Source organism: Haemaphysalis longicornis, unplaced genomic scaffold (assembly GCF_048455015.1).
Source record: "Haemaphysalis longicornis isolate Haplotype H1 unplaced genomic scaffold, Haemaphysalis longicornis Haplotype H1 scaffold_4, whole genome shotgun sequence".
Lineage (NCBI taxonomy): Eukaryota > Metazoa > Arthropoda > Arachnida > Ixodida > Ixodidae > Haemaphysalis > Haemaphysalis longicornis.
The window spans coordinates 121,876,374-121,889,732 of NW_027526361.1; positions in this window are offsets into that span (position 1 = coordinate 121,876,374).

The window sequence follows — 13,359 nt, forward strand, 5'->3', positions numbered from 1 at the left end:
TAAAGTCGGGTATATTACTTCGTGAGCCTTACCTTGCAGCCAACGTCACAGTTCAGCTCTCACTGTACAAGTGGTTCATTGCTAGTTGTCGTGCGCGCCTACGAGCGGCGAGATCGTGTCAAACGCATCCAAAACATCGGTGGGTTCACCTTCTCTGCACATTTTTCGCCCTGGCCCTTGGCACCGAATATGTCCGATCATGCAAGCGAAGCGCAGCTTCTTCTGTTTACGAACAATGCCAGACATAGTGGTACCTCGCTGCACCAATACTGTTTAAAAAACTAAGTGAGCACAGCTTTGTTGACATCCAGAAAGGCCCCAGCCATCACTCTTTTGTTTTGCGCACGTGCGCCATTGAGAACTGATGGGATCCTTGCTTTCCAAGATGGTGAGCGAGCTGCAGGCGATTCCAAACTCGTCGGCGCTATCCTCCCTTTACACTCCCTTCCTCCACTTTGGCCACGGACTTGGGCAATGATGGCTGTATTATCTCGTAGCGATAAAAATTACGCCCAACTCCCCTCGCGGGAACCCTGGTGTGATGCGACGCTGAACGGGGTTCCATTGGCGTCGCATCAAGCAATCGTCGGGTACGGCAAGAGAGCAAGCGCAACGCAAGCGCGGACGACCGTCGACTGAGAGACCGGCCGGAGCACGGCACTCCGCTTCTATGCGCAGCGTGCCCGAAGGAGAGGAGACCGCGGAGAAAGAGAGTACTGCACAGTGCGCAGCCGCGCGCAGCGCGACTGCAGATGTTGGGAGAGAGTGTTCGCTATCGGAGAGAAGAGAGGAGGCGAGCGGAGGAGAGACGCAGCTGTGCGGACGCGGACGACGGACGCACGCAGGACAGGGCCGCCGGCAAGAGATGCTCCTCTCAGCGTCGCATCTAAAAACCTCCACTTTCAGGTTGGCGAAGGCATCTTACCGAAAGCAAACATGCCGACCGCCGCACACAAACAACAAACGCACGCGCGCTGTTCAGCGGTAGCGGGCAAGCGTAGCCCAAGCCAAAGCCGTGACTTTAGTCACCATGTGTCGCCCCCTGGTGGTGCCGCTGTGAGGCTGCCTCCACGGCATACGGCCGGACTGAACTCTCCTCCTACCACGCTCCACTTGCACGGCACCAATGGCACTGCACCAGCCTTACTAGATCTAGAAACGTTGGTATCAACGGCCGCCGGCTGCGCGGTCGTTTGTAAACGAATATGCCGGCGGCCATGCAAGTGTGCTGTGGCAGAAGTTTACACACTTTGAGTCCAAAAAAAATGCATTTGAGCACTATTTCGACACAGTTAACCTCCAGTGGGTAGGTGAAATGCCGAACAAACTTGCAGAGAATTTCGCTAACGCGGGATGAGTTTCCACAAATGTTTCGTTGCCTCGAGATGTAAAATACATGGGCGTCTATGGACGTTCGCCGGGGATGCGAAAATATTTCGTTGCCGTAGGAATTTCGTACCCGCGGGATTTTGTTATCGCGTGGTTTGACTGCATTCAAACGATCTCTTAATAACTTCTTGGCCTTTCGCGTTTCGACTTTTATTTCATAGAATTTAGGCTAAATGCAAGATCAGAACGTGCTCGTCCTAGTGTAATAGCTCTGCAAACGTTTGACCTTTTTTTTTCTGTTTATGAGTGCAACTATGCCACTTTCAAGCCCTTCAGTCTCGTCTGAAACGTCTGTGGCCCATCCGTAAACTAGAATTCTTGTTTTTGTTTTTTTTGCATTGGGGTAATCACTGACTTTGCAATAAAGAATTACAGAATAGTGAAATCAATCCTCAGATTTTCAGCGGCGAGAACCAGGAAGGCTAACTGACACTTAACACCTCTGATTTCCCGCGCTGTGTTCGGTAGTAAACAAACAAGCAAGAAATTCCAGAAACTGTCCTTTCCTTGAGAAAGCCGACGAGTGAACAATTGTGACAATATCCTTTCTGGATGAATGTTGAACGAATATACGATTTATTTATTTATTTATTTATTTACCTACAGTGCCTGATAGGGACATTGTTGCCGGGGGTTCACTATTCAAAATACATAAACCGCACCCTGTGAAGCACTATGCCGTAACAATGATCAGTTGAACAGCAGACGATAAATGGTACAAAATGCATAGGCAGGGCTGTTACCCTTGGAATCAAAAACCATCAAAAGCAAATGATGGAACAAATGAATGAATGAATGAATGATTGAGCCCCACGTGCGGCGGTAACGGCACCCGCCAGGTAAAGGGAATTCTCCGTACGGTGTTCCCTTGCTCTTGCTCCTGCACTTGCACATACTGATGTGAGTGACGATGCGTTTCTCAATTTCTTTGAAACATACCACATTACTGATCGCGTCTCCCATGTGCAGTGGGCAGAGAAGCCGCTCAAAATACAGTAATACTTGAAGCCGATCGCGTTTAACCCAGCCTGAGAAATGACCCGGTGTTCGAAAATTGCCTCAGGAACATACCCATTCACAATTTCTGCGGATTCGAGGGATTGACAGAAACCTATTTGGAGAACTGTTGCTTTTCTTATTTGCGAAGTCATTGCTGTGTAGCGGAAAAGAATTCTTCAGATACATTTATGCAAAAGAAACCACATAATACTAGCACGTGGTACATAGCCACTTCTCTGAATAAATACGAGTAACAGTGTGGCTGATCACGAGGTAGCGGGTTCGATTACCGGCCGCGGCGGCCGCTTTTCTGATGGAGGCGAAAAGCAAAACCGGCCCTGTGTACGAGATTTCGGGGCACGTTAAATATCCCCAGGTGGTCAAAATTTCTCCGGAGCCCTCCACTAGGCGCGCCTCATCGCCTCCGTTGCGTCGGCGCGTTAAACACTGCGATCAATCAATCAATCAATCAAATCGTAACAGTGTGGTTCGTTGTTACAGCAGTTCTCGCTTTTGTTGCATCACTTCTTACTTTGTGCTTCCTTTCGCCTCAGTAACGCATTTTATCCACTCGGCCACTTTGCGTGCAAAAGATCAGGACCGTTTTAGAGGCGAATCACCTCAGTGGCTAGGGCTGTCGGCGTCTCATGTCGTCGTCGTCTCATGTCATCGTATTCTCGTGTTGTCACGGGAGTAAAACACCGTGACTCGTTTTCCAATGCCTCGTGCTAGAGCGTAGCGTGTACTAAAAGAGCACACCGGGATAATCGTTTTTGAACGCCTCGCGCTAGAACGTTTCATCTCCAGGAACAAACACGCGTTTTAAAAGATTGATTGAAAAACATTTATTAAGACAGGAAGACCAGTGGTCCGAGCGTTTTCCAACGTTCTTTCCAACACTTGTTTTCTAATGGCTCGCGCTACGTCTTGATGATGGTTAGAGTTTTTTGGCGCAAGGCCAGCTGGGGCAAAGAGCGCCAAACAAAAGTATCTAAAATAAAATAGTGGCTACTAAAGCCAAAATAACAATAAAATCAATTAACGGCAATGGTGATGGCAGGTGTATAGGGCCAGATTTGATTATGCGTGATAGGAGATGAGGTTTGAAAACTTCACGTCTGACAAGTACTCAAACACACGTTTCACGGAAAACATGGCATAGTCACCTAGAAACAGCGATGGATGTAGTGGGATATGTTGTCTGTAGAGTTCTCTGAAGTGTTTGTGACGTGTTGCGTGAAGTGCCTTGCATGTGATTAGTTTGTGCACTAAGGATAGGGCCTCTCCGCACCTGCTGCACTGGGGTCTACAAGATCCCGTCAGCAGATACGAGTGCGTTGCATGGGTGTGCCCTATCCGCAGCCTACCCAAGGCGACTTCCGTGTGTCTGTTGTGTGAGTCAGCTGTGTACCGTCCCAAGTGTGGCTTTATTACATGTAGTTTGTTGTCTGTCTGTCCATCCCAGTCCCAGTGTGTTTGCCATGTTCTGCGCAGGTGTTGTCTTATGTGTGGCTTGAGGTCTGTGTAAGATAGTGTTGTTATGTCTACTGTGTTTCGGAGTGCAGCATTGGCGGACATTTCATCTGCCAGTTCATTTCCGCCGATGCCAGAGTGGCCTGGCACCCAACACACAGTCACCTCAAGGTTTGAAGAATATGCCAGCACAATTGATTTCAAGACAAGGTTAACTACATGGTTTTTCGAGGACTCTCCGGATGACAATGTACAGACGACACTCAGCGAATCTGTATAGATGATGGATTTAGGAATGTGATGTTCAACTATGTGACTTACAACAAGAAAAATACCCCATATGCTACTGCCGTAAAAATACTTGTCTTTACATTCATTGTTCTATATGCTTCAAAATTCGGCCCATGCGCCGCACAAGACACTGCAGTGAACGTTTTCGATGCATCGCTGAAAAACTCTGCAGCCTTGTATTTATCCTGCACATACATGAAATGCTGCAAAATCCCACTTTTTGGTGTCCTATTCTTATTGTATTTTAAGAAAGACAAGTCATATGCAACAGGACGAAGATGCCATGGTGCTACAAGATCAGTGATAGATGATTTGAATGTGTCTACAAAGGAGACCTCACGAATAGTGACCTCGTCCCTTACTCTGAGCGAGAAGGGAACAGGAATAGATGGGCGATTTAAAAAGATCTTTGATGTGGATGTATCATTAAAAACCGGTTTAAAAGGATGGTTGTCCATTGATGAAATTTTAGAGGCATATAAAAAGTCAACATAGGTTCGCTGGTGTGATAAGCACCATTTGTCACACTCTGCGTAAAGACTCTGTACAGGGCTCGTACGGAATGCGCCACAAGAGAAGCGAAGCCCCAAGTGAAGCACTGGGTCGAGCATTTTAAGTGCTGTGTTAGTGGCTGACCCATACACAACACTCCCATAGTCCAATCTAGACCCCACTAGGCTTGTGAAAATACGTAACAGGAGTTGCTTATCCGTTCCATACGACTGGTGGGACAAGATTTTAAGAATGTTGAGAGCCTTTAGACATTTATGTTTCAATTGTTTAATGTGAGGGATGAACGGTAAGCCTTTCATCCAACACCACACCTAAAAACTTGTGTTCCTTCCTCACAGGAATCTATACGCCATTCAGGATAATGTCTGGGTCCGGATGGATCCCACGCCTCCTGGAGAAGACAACACAGGTGCTTTTTTCTGGGTTAAGTTTAAAATTGTTCTTGTCTGCCCAGCTGGCAAGTTTTTTGACACCGAGCTGGACTTGACGCTCACAGATGGACATATTACATGATTTAAAAGATACCTGCATGTCGTCTACATACATTGAATAAGAAATTGTAGGTGGCAATGCCTTCCCAAGGGAGTTCATCTTAACTATGAACAGAGTGCAGCTTAGCACTCCACCTTGCGGAACGCCGTTTTCTTGCACATGAACTCTTGAGAGTGCGCTACCTACTCTCACGCGAAACGTTCTTTCGGACAAATAACTAGCAAGGGTGTTGAGCATATGGCCCGAAACACCGAAAGACTTTAGGTTACTGAGGATCCCGTAACGCCAAGCGGTGTCATAGGCCTTCTCAAGGTCAAAAAACACCGTTGTGCAAAACTGTGTGAATGAAAGCGACCTTTATGTATTATTCAAGGGCGACAAATTGGTCATTTGTAGATCGCCCCGCCCTGAAGCCTGCCTTGAAGCCTGAAGAAGACCGTTGTACTCAAGGAAGTACACAAGTCTCCTGTTTATCACCTTCTCGAGGAGCTTGCAAGGGCAGCTTGTAAGGGCGATGGGCCGGTAGCTAGCGGGAGAGGAAGGGTCCTTTCCTTCCTTCAGGAAAGCCACTACAATGGCCTCCCTCCAAGAGCGAGGAATGTGCCCCGAAAGCCACATGTTGTTGTATAGATGTAGGAGTGTTTCAAGAGTGTCTGGGTGTAGGTGTTGTATCATGGTGTATGTGATTTTGTCTGCACCTGGAGCTGAAGGCTTACATGTGCTCAGAGCAACCTTCAGCTCATAAATTGAAAAAGGAGAATTGTAAGAAGTGTGCGACTTGTTGCTATCACGCAGGGACTTCTTTTCCGCAGACGTTTTGTGCTTCATGAAAGTGTTTGCGTAGTGTGATGAGCTGGACACGTGTTCGAAGTGTTGTGCAAGTGTGTTGGCCTGGTCTTCAAGTGTGTCCCCTGTTGTGCTAACCAGGGGCAGGCTGTGTGTCTGTTGTCCTTTCAGCTTGCGTATATGTGTCCAGACTTTGTGTGTATCAGTGCATGAGTTGATGGAAGTGAGGAAGGTGCGCCAACTCTCCCTTTTCGCCTCACGACGCACTCGCTTCCCAAAAGCCTTTGCCCGTTTAAAAAAAATGAGGTTATCTGACGTGGGGTACCGGCGAAGGACACCCCACGCCTTGTTCTGGGCCTCTCGCGCCCGCCTGCAGTCCTCGTTCCACCAGGGCCTCCTTGGGGTGCGGGACCCACTGGAGGCCTGGGGAATGGACTTTTCGGCGGCGTCGAGGATGTGCGCCGTGACGAGTTGGGCGGCTTCCTCCACGTGTAGGTGTTTTATGGATGTGTGGTGTAGTTGAGATGTTTGTGTGAATGTGCTCCAGTTTGCTTTTGATTCATTAAACTTTTTATGGGAAGATGGACTGCTCGGGCCTATACCTATATACGTTAATGAAGTGGGGAAATGGTCACTACCATATGGGTCTGTGCCCACACCCCACTCAAGACATGGAAAGAGAACTGCGGAACCAATAGCCAAGTCAAGATGCGACTATGTATTGTGTCCTAAGTTATGGTATGTAGGCTGTTTTTTGTTGAAGAGGCATGCTTCGGAGGATGTAAGAAACTTCTCTATCAGGTGACCTCGGGCATCTGTTCTAGAGGAGCCCCAAAGAGGGTTGTGCGCATTAAGGTCGCCTGTTAGTATGTATGGTTCAGGCAGCTGGTCGACCAGCGCCTCGAAATCAGAGCTCGAAAGTGCATGATCAGGAGGAATGTAAATGGAGCATACCGTTATCAACCTATTAAATATTATCGTAGGGATTGCTACAGCCTCAAGGACAGTGTTCAGAGTGATAGGGTGGCAGGCTAAGGATTTCCAGGCGACAACGGCCACACCTCCTGAAGAGTGCGTGCAGCCAACCCTGTCCTTTCTGAATACCATGTACCTATTTAAGAAATTTGTTTGTTTAGAATTGAGGTGGGTTTCCTGGAGACACATGATACTTGGCTGATTGGCATGCAGAATCTCATACACATCGTCAAGATTTTTAAGGAGGCCTCTGCAGTTCCATTGGATGATGTTTTCTGTTCCCATTATTTAAATTTAAGAATAACTGGAGTGTGTGTGTTTGTTCATGTGTCGTCTTTCGGGGCTGTTATTCTAGGATTTTTAGGCTTCTCTGTCGGCTTGGACATCGGAGGCCGCTCCTTGCGCTGCGTTGCAGGCAGGAACGGCGCGACATCCATCTCCTCGTCGGATGCCAGGAGGGTGCCCGGCGGACCAGGCCCCCCGGACTTGGCCCCCTTTCGGGAGCCCTTCGTTTGAGCCGCCACCGCCGAGGGCGTCCGGGGCACCAGAGGTGGCAGAGGCGGTGCGGTGACGGTGGGAGCCGATGCGGGGCCCCCGATGTCCATCCCCTCGACACCCTCCAACGCACTGGAGGACGGGGAGGCAGCGGCGGGAGCGGCACCGGTCCCAACGGAAGAGGTTGTCACCACAACCGCTGCTGCCTCAGCAAGCGGCGTGGCGACTGATTGGGCTGCCTGAGGCACCCGAGGGGTGGGGGAGGGGGCGCGGGAGGGACCAGGTCAGACTCGCTGAACTGGGTCCCTGTAGACGCCAGACGCCGCTCCGCCCCCCGGCGAGCCGCGTCGGCGTACCTCCCCAGGGGGAAAGAGGCGAACCTCTTCCGCGCCTCTGGGAAGGTGATGTTCTCAGTTATCTTGATGTTGATGATCTTTTTCTCTGTTTGAAATTTTTCACATTTGCGGGAGTACGCTGCATGCGGCCCCCCGCAGTTCACACACGTGAGGGTGTCGGATGGGCAGTTGTGGCGGGGGTGATCGTACGCGGCGCATTTTGCACAAGTCCTACGGCCACGGCATGAGTTTGTACCGTGCCCGAACCGCTGGCACTTGAAGCAGCGGCGCGGGTTCAGCATGTAAGGACGAGTGGAGCATCGAATGAAGCCTGCATTTATATATTGTGGAAGTTCCGAGTGGTCAAAGGTCAGGATAATGTGTTTGGTCGGGATTATCTTGTCGTCCCTGCGCATCGTGATGCGCCGCACAGCTGTGACGCCCTGATCCTTTAAACCTTCGAGAAGGTCGGCATCTGTTTCCGTCAGGAGATCTGTCTCAGAAATCACACCCTGGGAGCTGTTTAGGCTCCTGTGGGGCGTGACCCTGATGTCCAGATCTTGGATGCGGGTTTGTGCAAGAAGAGTGCAGGCTTGTTGTTCGGCATTGAGTTCTACCAGGATTTCTCCCGTCCTGAGCTTTTTAGCTTGATATTTGCCACCTACGGTGCTTTGCAGAAATTTAGGGATCAAGAATACGGACATGGAAGCGACAGGTCTTGCTGAGTCAGCTGACTCAATCACAAGAAAACGAGCATAGTTATTCACGGTTGTTAACAAGACAGTTGTTGAAAGAGGTGGGAACGAAACTTCCGTGCGGCCCCTTTTCGGGGGCCTATCACGTTTGGGTGGGGGGGTGTTGGAAAATGCCATATGATACATTGGAAAGCAGGGAGACGGGGGTACTTTCTTCTTTGACCTTACCCTGATAGTCAAAGAGGTCCCGGAGCTCCCTGCCTGGTGAACAGACAGGGAGCCCATCCGCCGGAGCTTGACCTGGGCTCCGACGGCCACCGTTCGTGGTTTCTAACCCTCCACCTATACACACATCGCCACGGTTGGATCCAGCTTATGTTTGGGGGCTCGGGGTCCGCGGTATCGCCAGTACCGCCACCAAGATTGCTCAAGGTGCCCCATGCGGGGTCGCGCTACGTCTTAGCATACTTCTTAGCTTGCTACGTCATGTGACACCAAGGCAACTAACGGCCACTCTGTCTCTCACTCAATTGCTTAAATACGGTTCCTCGCAAGACAGGGCACCTGCGCGTCAGCAAGCGCGCAATATTTTTTATTTATTCACCTGCAAATTGTCTAGAATGCATAACACAAATTGCTGAGCCAATAGCCGAAGCAAGTTTAGGCCCACTAGATGACCATACAGTATAGCCAAAAACATTATACAGGTAGGTCTACGGCTATTGATTACTTACAGTGCACTAAAATCGAAGGATTACATAAACGGACCAGAACAAAAGAACAGGATGCTGGATAGGTAGTACCTTTTTAGTGTAAATAAAAAGTTAGTTTTTTTCACTGCTATCTGTAAAGTGTTCTATACTTTTGCTCCAGAATATTGCAGTAGCCGTTGACCACAGGTATTTCGCGTTACAGGCAAGTTGAAATTTACGTTACTAGCATTCCTAGCGTTCCTTGTCCGTAACACAAAAAAAATTATTTAACAACGATGGCAATTAAGAATAATTTTGTCGACAACTATACACACATTCATTTCACGGACAAGAAATAATAGAGTATTTTAAGCTCAGAGAATATCTGTTGGCATCGAACATAAGAGTTGAAGAATGTCTTTATAAGTAATGCTCATTTTCGAATTCGAATGATAGGATCTAAATAAGTTTGATATGTAAATGCCCGCGATTCACAGCAATACACGAAGTGACAATGAAGGACTGAATAGCAAATCATTTTCAGAACTGGGATATTGAATTACGTCCTACTTCTTAAGAGGGCGAAGAGAACGATGTAAGTTTAGAAAATATCGTTGCTATGCACTTTTTCCAGTTCATATGGCCGTCCACAGTCGCCCCTAGATATTTGACTTAGTCAACTTGGTTATGCAGACAGTAATTAACATATATTTTTATGGGGTCTGCATCACATCCCCTACTTGGGGAACGGAAAATAATTTACTTTGTTTTCGGGCTGTTTAGAGTCAACTTATGCCCATTAAGCCACTTTGGGAAGCGCAACAACTTATAATTTACCGCACGTAGTACATCTTGAGCTGATTTCCCACTGAAAATATTTGGGGTATCTACCGCATACACAATTACCTTGGATGATATTAAGTACGCAGAAAGGTCATTAACGTACCGAGAAAATAGCACCGCACCGAAAACCGAGCCATGGGCACTACCTGTACGGATTTCCAATCGTGACGATGAAAAATCGGCAACAGAAACATACAGTTTCGGATTGGCCTAGAGCTGCAAAAAAATTCTTGTGTGCGTCGATGAACCCCATAATGTTCTAATATTTTCAAGCGAATCGAATGCGTCAATGAGTCGAATACTTATTTTGGTCAAGAAATACAACACCCGCTATTTCATTGGGATGCAAAGGTGCGTACACTTTAGTGTCATTACTGCAGAGGACGTAGATCTCTTTGTGGTAAGTCACCCGCCGCGGTGGCTCAGTGGCTAGGGCGTTGCGCTGCTGAGCACGAGGTCGCGGGTTCGATTCCCGTCCATGGCTGCCACTTCTCTGATACAGGCGAAAAGCAAAAACGCCCGTGTGTGCGAGATTGCGGCGCACGTTAAAGATGCCCAGGTTGGGAAAATTAATCCGGAGCCCTCCACTACGGCGCGCCTCATCGCCTGTTTTGCGTCGGCGAGTGAATCCATAGAATCAATCAATTTTTAAGTGCGAATGCACTTTATAAGCGACCCTGAATTCCGGCGACCACCGTCCGTCCACATAGCAACAGCTGCGGGTGCGCGCGCTCCTCGTCTTCCTTGGCAACGGGGCGAGATGGGCGCGCGCTGCCTGGCCGCTGACATGGCACATACCCACGTGGGGGATTGGCCAGGAATCGGGCGTGAGAAGGGCTAATGCACCCGCTTAAAGGAGTACTGACACGAAATTTCAAAGCTGAGATCCGCTCTAGCAATCAAGTACAACGACAACACAAATAGGTGTCTGTGAATAAATGCATCTTTCTTTCTTTGTAGTTGTGTGTTTGTGTGTGTTCTCTCTTTCGCGAACATTACCGAACCGCGCAAATTCAACTCGTGCATTCGCACTTTCACATTCTTCCCCTCGGGGAAATGCGGGGAAATTTTTGTGGTAAATTTATGTTTGTAGGTTGTTCTGCCTACCGAGGAGGGTTCAGGCAACGGCCTCGTCAAAACATCACGCACAGAACATTGCAAGAGGAACAATTGCGCTTTACTCAAGCAGTGGAAAATGAAATATAAATGGAACAGGGGATACAATCAGCCAAGCACATAACAAAAGCACTTCAGGGTCCCATGGCTTACGGTACGGCGGGACGAACGGCGGGCCTTGCTGACGTGCGTCTTCTTCGAGGTGGCTGACGGCGGTGGCTTCTCTCTTGTGACCGGCGGCGCTCCCGGCCGGCAACTCCCCCCGCTACCAAGCGCCGCTGCCCTTATCTAGCGTGCCCAAAAATGTGCCACGCCCCCCCTCCATCGCACAGTCTTTCTGCCGTGTGTTCCCAGATGGCAGGAGAGGTGGCGCGCGGCAGTTTGAACGGCCTAACGTGGGCGCTCACAGGGGAGAATCCCCACACGTTTCACTGGCGTTATAATCTTATGTTCTGAGGAATTTTGGAGACGAACAGATATACGTGTTTCCAAAACAGTGTTTGTAACACTAAAGGCAGTTATTGGCCTGTAACTGCCAGGTTGATTATGGTCACCACTTATGAAAATTGGTTTTACTCTTGCTAATTTTAGGTTGTCATGGTAAACCCCAGTTAATATGGCATAATTATAAAGACGAAGTAACTGGGGCCCAAGTACATCAATATTGTCCTTCAGTACACGAACGGTTATACTACAACCGGCGGATGTCCTGTCTGTCAACATTGCTATCACGTTCACAATTTCATTGTAGTCAGTTTCACCAATCGCAAAGGAGCATGTCATTGCGTTGCTCGTTGCATCGCATTGCTTCGAAGGAACCTGGCCAGATAAGCGCGACACTACAATTGTAAAGTACGAGTTAAATTTTTTAAGTGCGAATGCACTTTATAAGCGACCCTGAATTCCGGCGACCGCCGTCCGTCCACATAGCAACAGCTGCGGGTGCGCGCGCTCCTCGTCTTCCTTGGCAACGGGGGGAGATGGGCGCGCGCTGCCTGGCCGCTGACATGGCACATACCCACGTGGGGGATTGGCCAGGAATCGGGCGTGAGAAGGGCTAATGCACCCGCTTAAAGGAGTACTGACACGAAATTTCAAAGCTGAGATCCGCTCTATCAATCAAGTACAACGACAACACAAATAGGTGTCTGTGCATGGCACATACCCACGTGGGGGATTGGCCAGGAATCGGGCGTGAGAAGGGCTAATGCACCCGCTTAAAGGAGTACTGACACGAAATTTCAAAGCTGAGATCCGCTCTAGCAATCAAGTACAACGACAACACAAATAGGTGTCTGTGAATAAATGCATCTTTCTTTCTTTGTAGTTGTGTGTGTGTGTGTGTGATCTCTCTTTCGCGAACATTACCGAACCGCGCAAATTCAACTCGTGAATTCGCACTTTCACATTCTTCCCCTCGGGGAAATGCGGGAAAATTTTTTACGGTACTAGTTTCAACTGAATCTGAAACAACGGAAGCTTTAGAGGGTTTGCCTAGTACTTTATTCATTACATTCCAGATTATTTTGCATTGCCTCGGGCTTGCAGCACCTGTCAAGTATAAAATTCTTTCTTTTTCTTACCATATCCGCCACTTTGTTCCTAACGAGTCGGAATTGATGCGCGTATCAATCGTTCTGTTTGTGAAGCTTTAATTAATGGCACCACGCACCTCGTTCGTTTATGGCGTTAAGTATGACCTTTGTCATTGAAGGGCAAAGTGGTTGCTCGTATGTACGGCTATAGTGTATTGTGCAGCTGGAAACAAGAGACTTTTCCGATTTAGCAGAGTTGAAAAAATTTCCCCGCATTTCCCCGAGGGGAAGAATGTGAAAGTGCGAATGCACGAGTTGAATTTGCGCGTTTCGGTAATGTTCGCGAAAGAGAGATCACGCACACACACACAACTACAAAGAAAGAAAGATGCATTTATTCACAGACACCTATTTGTGTTGTCGTTGTACTTGATTGCTAGAGTGGATCTCAGCTTTGAAATTTCGTGTCAGTACTCCTTTAAGCGGGTGCATTAGCCCTTCTCACGCCCGATTCCTGGCCAATCCCCCACGTGGGTATGTGCCATGCACAGACACCTATTTGTGTTGTCGTTGTGCTTGATTGCTAGAGCGGATCTCAGCGTTGAAATTTCGTGTCAGTACTCCTTTAAGCGGGTGCATTAGCCCTTCTCACGCCCGATTCCTGGCCAATCCCCCACGTGGGTATGTGCCATGTCAGCGGCCAGGCAGCGCGCGCCCATCTCGCCCCGTT